Source organism: Tupaia chinensis, unplaced genomic scaffold, assembly GCF_000334495.1.
Source record: "Tupaia chinensis unplaced genomic scaffold, TupChi_1.0 Scaffold000625_1, whole genome shotgun sequence".
Lineage (NCBI taxonomy): Eukaryota > Metazoa > Chordata > Mammalia > Scandentia > Tupaiidae > Tupaia > Tupaia belangeri.
In genome coordinates, this window is record NW_006160145.1 from 1225699 (window position 1) to 1234655 (window position 8957).

The 8957-nt window shown below is 49.6% G+C and overlaps 1 long non-coding RNA gene across 1 annotated transcript; it reads right to left on the reverse strand.

The window, feature by feature from the left end:
• Nucleotides 1-7828: 7828 nt before the first annotated feature.
• On the reverse strand, nt 7829-8593 carry LOC114009804 (uncharacterized). Its single transcript, XR_003551185.1, has 2 exons — nt 8379-8593; nt 7829-8089 (listed from the first exon to the last, which is right to left on the reverse strand). It is a non-coding gene; the product is annotated as an uncharacterized LOC114009804 (long non-coding RNA).
• Between the last annotated feature and the right edge of the window lie 364 nt (nt 8594-8957).

Genomic DNA, 8957 nt, shown 5'->3' on the forward strand with positions numbered 1-8957 from the left:
GCTCGCCAGAAAGACAGAGAGAGACAGAGAGATAGAAAGCGAGAAATCACCCCCCAGGGGGGATGGTCACGCCGCAATCCCTTCTCCTCCATTCTCCTCTCAGGATTTTGGGCATGCACGCATATGTGCCCGATGTGAGTCTAAGCCACCAGGTCCAGGACTCGAACCGCAGTCGACTACATGGGAGTCCAGTGACATAGCCATTACGCTAATTGCTGGTCCCAAGATAGGTACTTCTGACAGGTTTCATTATAGTAGGATTCTCTGACCCTAATTAGCTAGGGTTATGGGCATGCACAACTGTGCCTAGCACGTTCAGGTTGGGCTGGGAACTGAACCCACCCCTTCATGTGAGTGAAGCTCTATATCCTTCACACAGTAGGAAACTGAGCATTTCTCCCTCCAGCCCCTGGAACCTCCCTTCTGCTTTCTGTCTTTTGGATTTGACTAATCTAGGAGCCCCATAGAAGAGAAATCAGTCAACATTTGTCTTTTTGTGACTGGTTTATTTTACTTCACATAATCTCTTGAAGGTTCACCCATGTTGTGGCATGCATCAAAATTTCCTCCCTGCTGGTGTGGTGGTTAAGGCGCTGGTCTCCCACACGGCCAACTGCGGTTCAATGGCCACCATATGAAAGACGGCAAATGGAGAAGAAAGACGTTTCTAATGGGATAAACGTCAACACGGGAAAGTGAAAAGCAGATAATACGTGCAGACTAAGGGAGAGGCTGAGCTCAAGAGAAGGCCAAGTGGGGCAAATGAACTTGGGTTGGTTGGACAGCAGCTGCACACCAGCCTCTGGGTGTTTCCGCATCCTGGATGTCATTTCATGGGTTCCTCACCAACACGTGTAAGTGCTGGCTCACTCCCACTTTACAGACGAGGAGACACAACCTCAGAGACAGATCCCACTGTGAGTTGACAGTGGGCGTGGCACTGGGATTCAGGTGCATCTGATGCCCAAGCCCTGCCTCCATGCCTGGCCCCTGGTGGCAAGCTTCCCAGAGTGATCAGAGTGTGAAGATGTAGCAGAGAGAAAAAGCTGACAAGGCAGGTGCAATACCAGGGTAGGTGGCCCCCAAATTCAGCAGACCATTTAGGAACCATTGAAGACTGGACCACGGAAGCTGCATAAGGTTAAACAGGCCCAGCCACAGTGGTGCATAGATCCTGCCTCCCCTTGGGAGGCCAGGGCATGTGCGCTCACAGGAGAGAGAGACACATGCAGGGAAGAGAAAGCAAGTCGCCAGGTCTGGGGCTTTTAAACTGCCGTTGGCCATGTGGGAGTCTAACGCCTTACCCACCATGCCACCTACTAGCCCTCTCTTTAACCTTTCAAACATTTTTAAAAAATTGTAGTATACAATATACAAGTTGCCATTTTAACCATTTTAAAAATTATTTTAATCTTCTTCTTTTTTGAAGAGGTTTTTGCTATAGGGTGCATGCACTCACCAGAAAGCTAGAGAGAGACAGAGAGACAGAGAGCAAGAAATCACCCCTCAGGGGGGATGGCCACACCGCAATCCCTTCTCCTCCATTCTCCTCTTGGGATCTTGGGCACACATTCACACACACGTGCCTGGCGTGAGTTTAAGCTGCAGGGTCTGGGACTCGACCGCGGTCGACTACATGGAAGTCCAGCGACATAGCCATTACACTAAACTGCTGGTCCCAAAATTATTTTAATCTTGACAGAGAACATGTACACATAGGAGAAGAAGAATGGGACCCTTGAGAGGTTCCCATCATGCCCCAATTTTCTCTCCCAAACCCTCAGCTTGTCAGAACCATGCCTGGTGTATTGTCAGGCTGACCAGGGGATCCAAACCTGTGACCAACCCTGTGGCTTGGCACCATAGTTCAGCTTGCTACCAACTGCATCACTGGGCTGGGCCTGAACCATTTAAGTCATACAGTTCGGTGGCATTTGCCCTGCCGTGCAACCATCAGTCACCAACATCCGTCTCCAGAACTCTTTCATCTTGCAAAACGAAGCTCTATACCCTTCACACAGTAGAAAACAAAGCCCTTCCCCCCTCCAGCCCCCGGAACCTCCGTTCTGCTTTCTGTCTTTTGGATTGGACTATTCTAGGAACCTCATAAAAGAGGAATCATTCAGTATTTGTCTTTTTATGGCTGGCTTATTCTACTTCACATAATCTCTTGAAGGTTCACCCATGTTGTGGCATGCATCAAAATTTCCTCTCCTTGAGGGGCCAGCAGGTGGCGTGGTGGTTAAGGCACTGGTCTCCCACATGGCCAACTGTGGTTCAAGTCTAGACCTGGCGGCTTGCTTTCTTGCTCGCCCCACTTCCCTGTGTGTGTGTCTTTCTCTTGCAAACTCACATGCCCTAAAGCAAAATTTTAAACAATAATAATATATAAAGTTCAATAAATAATTCTTTAAAAAAAATTCCTTCCCGTTCAAAGCCAAATACTGTCCATTGTATGTAGAGCCCACATTTAGCTTCGGCGTCGGGGACACTTGGGTCGCATCTGTACTGTAGAGTGTCTTGGGGAGCAGGGTTGGATTCCTGGGAGACCTGTCACACTGGAGGGAATATCAGTCTTCTGGTGTTGCAGGGACCTTCCCCTGGACCTTGAAGACAGCAGGTGAGAGAGACCACCACCACCCCAGGAAGGAAGCCAGGGAAGTCCCTGAGAGCAGATTTCCAACTGGTCCCACCGCCTCCCCTCTGGGCTCTTCAGCTCTTCCCCTGATGGCATCCAGTGCAAAGGTGACCAAATCAGTTCATTCTAGATCCTTTAGTGGCTCCCTACTACTCTCAGGATAAAGTTCAAACTTTCTTTGGTGGTCCAAGAGACCCTTCATGCCAGCCTCATCCTCATCTCTTAGTCCTCCTCACCTCAGCTGGATTCTGCTTCTTCTGAGTCTTAACACACTACATGCGGGTGCATGCGAGTCCATCTACCTGGAACAGTCCTCCTGCTGCTGGCACCTGTCCACCCCTCAGATTGTTATTTTGTTAAGAATTATTTGTCTAATTTTATTTACTGTTATGAGACAGAGAAAGTGAGAAAGCAAGTCATTAGGTCCGGGGCTTGAACCATAGTTGGTCATGTGGAAGTTCAGTGCCTTAACCACCACACCACCTGCCAGCCCCATCCCCCAGATTCTAAGTCTGCAGTTTGAATCTTTGCCTCACTAGGGAAGGGTCAAATACATACATGACTCTTCTAATGTCATCCAGGATTCTGAAAGCCTCCGTCCTCCCTCTCCACCACCTCAGGCCATGGGCTTGTCCTTGTGGCCTGGGTCCTCTCATGGTGCCAAGATGCTTGCAGCCCCGCCAGGCAGGCTCTGGCCTGTTTCCTTTTAGGCACAAAGAAGACCTTCTCAGAAACCTCCTATCAGAAATCTCTGGACATTCCACTGGCTGGAACGATGTCACACGCCCACGCCCCCGGTCATGTGGTCCAAGGAATGAGAACACAATGAATACCTGGACCCATCAGGGACCCTGCTTCCCCGGGGGACATTCCTGGAGAAGGATGAACAAAACCATGGCCTTCTAGCAAGTAAGGAGAGAAAGAGTGGCCGTTCCTTAGTTTTCTTCTGCCCTCCGTGCATAGCCAGTGCTTGCCATAGCAGCCATCTGATAATCATTTCTTAAACAACGTCACAGGCCCAAAAGGAGGATGTGGACTTCTTACCCTGCTCTAGCAGGAGAGACAGGCTCTGAGTTCTGGCAGCCTTGACCATGTGACCCTCTGGGCTCCACGGTGCTCCTTTGGTGTGGGTGGGAGAGAGGATCGGAGCACGGGTGATCCTCAGGACCACGCCATTCCCTAAACTGGGATTCGATGTTCACCAACGTACTTGCTGATGAAAGCAAAAGTATGACACAAACCGCCAGTATACTGCATTAAAAATGAAGGCATGACAAGAAAAATGAGCTGCATTTCTTCTCTCTAAAGTTAACAGAAATCTCTGGACATTTTATTTTTTATTTATTTTTATTTTTTTGGAGAGGTTTTTCGCTATGGGGCGCGTGCGCTCGCCAGACAGACAGAAAGAGACAGAGAGACAGAAAGCGAGAAATCACCCCCCAGGGGGGATGGCCACGCCGCAATCCCTTCTCCTCCATTCTCCTCTCAGGATCTTGGGCACGCACGCACATGCGCCCGGCATGAGTTTAAGCCACTGGGTCCGGGACATAAACCGCAGTCGACTACGTGGGAGTCCAGCGACATAGCCACTACGCCAACCGCTGATCCCAGAAATCTCTGGACATTTTGTCGGCTGGAATGATGGCACACGCTCATGCCCCTGGTCACGTGGGCCAAGGAATGAGAACGTTCTAAGTTAACAGAGACAAAGCAGCTCGTTGGGCTCCTCATGGCAAGGGTTGGGGCGCGGGCCTTTCAGGGACCCCATGTTAGAGCTGACATTAGTACACACTTAGGGGAAGGTAATGTGATGAAATCCTTCAGATTCCTTTATTTTTCTAGGGAGAGGGGAAGTGGTCGTCCATTCCAAACGTAAAGTATATGAAGGGTCTTTAAAAAGCTCACAGAAAATGTGTATTATGAAAAAAAATTATGCATGGATTTTAAAGTTTTTTGATCCCAAATTAACTCACATTGTAATTTCATTTTCCATGGACTTTAAAAAAATATTTTTATTTAACTTTATTTATCTGTTTACTTAAATTTGACCAGAGAGGGACAGAGTGAGATAGAGAGAGAGAAGGAAAATGAAAAAGTAAGCCCCCAGCTCCGGGACTTGAACTGTTGTCGGCCATGTGGGAGCCCAGTACCCTAAACCATCACCCACCTGCCAGTCCTCCCACAAGCTTTCTGAAGTCCCCTCATGTGAGTGAAGAGTTTGGCCTCCCGTGGTTCTTCGTGCAGGAACGTGGCCTTCAGGACCCACACGTGCAAAGATGTAAGTGCGGGAGTGTGTCAGGTGGCACAGGTGTGTGTAGTGTGTCAGGTGTCTGTAGTGTAGGTTGGCTACAGTCATTGAAATGTCTGAGAAGGTGGCTGGGACGTGCAATGGAACTTCATTTCTGGTTTCAGAAGTAAAACCCGGGTGTCCTGACCAGTGCACCTTTATCCTGCAAGCAGTGATCCGGAGTTCTGGTTCCACCCAGAGGCTGTGCCACTTTCCACACAAGTGGATCTTCAGGGGAAGGGAAGCCGCAGAGAGGCCATCTATCCACAGTCTGTTTCCTGTGGCCAGCCTTGGAAGGGGCGCCCTTCTCTTCTGCTCATCCCCATCAGCTGGAATGTGTTCCAAGCCCACACCAGACTACCGGGAAAACTGGGGGGAAGAGGATGTGCCTAGGCCAGCAAGAGGCATGGTGGTTATGGCAATGGACTCCCACATGGCCGACTGCAGTTCGAGACTTGGACCTTGCAGCTTGAAAATCATGCCAGACGCATGTGCATGGATGCCCCAAATCCCAGGAGAGTGGAGGAGAAGGAATTGTGGCATGGCCATACCCCTTGGGGGGTGATTTCCTCACATTCCTTCTCACTGCCTCTTTCATTTTCTCGCCAGTGAGCACACATACCCTATGGTCAAAACCTTAATAGGAATAATAATAAACAGGGTGTGTCCAGTGAGAGCAGGGAACAGCTTCCGAGGAGCATATTCTAGGAGTCTCATCTTCTTCTGTAATGACTGGCTTGCACGAGCAACTATTACTTTTATAAAGAGTGACCAGAAATAAGATTGGATAAATAATCTTCATCTAGGTCTTTCTGACCCCATCAGGACCAGGACAAGGGTGCCTTGCATGGAAATGGCCCCAGAGAGGCTGGTCTTCCCACAGTGCTAAGCCACTCCCAGCCTGTGATTCAGTTTCGGACACTTTGGTCAAGGTGAATCAATTTCTCGAATTCCACGTGAAGGTGAGAACCAAGCCCTGGGCCTTGCAACCCCGTGAACTTGCTGCGTGTTTGAATGCGGTAGGTGGAATCATGACTCCCCAAGAGGTCCATGTCCAAATCCCTTGAACCTGTGAATAATATATTATGTCATACGGCAAGGGGGATTAAGGTTGCAGGCGGAATTAAGGTCACTAATCTGCTGATCTTACTAAAGAGTGGGTGCTCAATGTGATCACGAAGGTCTTTAAATGGAGACTAGGGGACACGAGGTGAGAACCACACGGACGGTGACAAAGACGGGAACAGCCGTTGCTGGCTTGAAGATGGCGATGACAAAGACTAGAACAGCCATTGCTGGCTGGATGGTGGAAGAAGCTGTGAGCCGAGGGATGCAGGCAGCCTCTAGAAGCCAGAAAGCACGAGAACTTTACCTCAGAGCCTCTGTAGGAGAATTCGGTTTGGCCAACGCCTGCATTGTGGCCCACAGAGACCCGCTCCAGCCATCGGGCTTCCTTCTGAGCTAACATAGCACATTCGTGTTGCTTTAAGCCGCCTGATGTGTGATTATGTGTTACAAAAGCCATAGGAAACCAATGCTGAATGTCCAGCCTCAGGAGACCCCCACCCTGCCTCCACCGGGTCGCCTGGAGACATCCCTCTCTGAATCTAACAGTGGTCTTTGTTGTAGAGTCATACTCGCTTGGGTTTGAATCCTGACCTCACCACCCACCAGCTCTGAGGCCTTGAGCATAACACTTCATCTGCTTCTGCCTCAGTTCCCTCATCTGTAAAATGGGATGACAGTAGCTCTTGGGGTCATGTTGTGTCACACGACATCACGTTTATGCAACATGTAAGATATGCCACATACCTAACATGCAGCCAGCCTTGGGCTCACACCTCTGGGCGGAAGCATCCTTCCTTCACTTACTTCTAGTAAGCTTCAGCCCCCGCCGATCAAAGGCTGTCCTTAGATGCCGCCTAGCCTTTTAACGTAACGTTCGGTAAGGGACTCCCAAACAGTCAGAGGGCCGAAGTCTCAAGCCCTTACAGGTTCACGAAGATCACCGCGTGGGTCATGGAGGATCTTCCGAGAACCTGGCAAGGTGGACGGGTCAAGGGCCTGGAAGGTTCTTTTGCAGAACTTCCCAAAGCCAGGTCCCGTACCTACAAGCCATTCCTGACAGGGCAGGGAGTCATCATATGTATCTCCTATCATTCCATCCTTCAGAAGTGGGGAGACTGGTTTTTCTACAGCTGCTTGAGACAGTGCCCCCTGGGGTTGACAAACCGCCTGCCTCATCGCCTCATGGACTGGAGGCTTCAAAAGTCCAGGTGATACCAATAGCATTTCCTGGTAGGGAAGGCGGGGTTTTCAACAATAAAAGGGAGAGCCGGGCTCCCCCAGTTCTGTACCTTCCCCTTCTCCGGCATCAACTGGTCTGGTAAGGAATTTTCATTCCTCAATTCCCCAGCTCCACCTCAGCTCTGGGTGGTGGAGACTGATTTCAGGTTTAACTGGGGAAGCCTTTTGGACTCATTATTGAGGTCCAGGGTGGTTTGCGTCTGGCCAAAGAAAAATTGCTTGTCATTTCAAGGGTATCAATACCTAATCCAGACCAAAGCCCGATGCGTTATACTGCTTGTCTACAGGGGTACCGGGGCGGGGCGGGGGGGTCCCTGTTGTTTATGGTGATCTGGGCCTTTTACTCCCAGAAAAAAGCTCCAGGCACTCAGAGAGGCTTTAGACCCGCCTAGGTGTCCTCGGTTTGATCTGCGTATGGATATAAAGTAGACATTTTCCCTTTTTATCTTTGCCATGAATAGAAGCCATCATGCCAAGCTGAGACCACACCACCTTGACGTCACCTCTTTAAATTTATGTGTTATGTTTCTGATTATGAAAAAGATACTTGCTCATGGTAGAAAACAGGAGAAATACCAAAATACAAAAACTGTACAAAGGATAGAACATCAGCGATGTTTTCCGGCTCCTATTTTGCTACTTTTCTTTTTTAGGTGCTGCTTTCTGAGGCTTCTTCGTTCGCAGTTGTTTTGCTCCTGGAGCAGGGCCCCTCCTGTTCTCTAGAACTCCATAGCTTGTCATGAGCTCTGGAAGGTGGCTGGTAATGTCTGCATGGAATCCACTTAGTGTCCTGGTGGCTCAAGATAAAAGGGCGTCGAGGGAGTGTGACAGGGTCGGCATGGTTTCTGATGAAATGCCTGTTGCAAAATTTCAGACATTACAGAACTGTGTAGCTTCGACACGTTTCTATAGTCCTAAACCTCACAAATCACCACCACTACTTGGCATATGTTCTCTCTAGATTAACAGATGCAATTACAAAGGTGTACAAAGATATAAATATTAAAATGTTATTTAAGGGGCCCGCAGATGGCACAGTGGTTAAGGTGCTGAACTCCCACACGACCAGCTGTGGTTCGAGTCCCAGACCTGGCGGTTTGCCTTCATTTGCAGCTAGTTGGTGGAATTGGGAGATGCAGGACCTACCTCTACTGAGGACCGACTCCTCCAGGTCCTGGGAAAATTGCTTTACGTGAATGATCTGATCCAGCTGACGACAAACTGCAGAGGAAAATCCTACAGCCGTGGCTACCTAACAGGTGAAGAGGTTGAGCACTGAGACGGCAGAGGGCGAAGGCAGGATTTGGAGGAATCAGATTCCTCCATGTTGTCACACGCGAGGAACAACAAGCAGGGCTCTTTACTCTCCATTTCTGGTGCCACTGGCAGAGATTGCATGAACTCCCTGGCCTTTCTGACCCGCCCTGGGTGCTCGCCAAGGGCTTTCCTCACAGCTGGGAGGAACCCAGCAGACGCCTGCAGCCACTTGCTCACGGAGCTGCATGTCCGGGTGTGTGGGTCCGGGCAGGGATCTGCACCATAGCTGAGTTTATCTTTAAAAAGGCCCAAAGAAGGACCAGCAGATGACTTAATGTTCACATTACTGGACTCCCACATAGTTGACTGTGGTTCGAGTTCTGGACCCAGTGGCTTAAAACTCATGCCAGGCACGTGTGCATGCATACCCAAATCTAGAGAGGAGAATGGAGGAGAAGGGATTGCAGC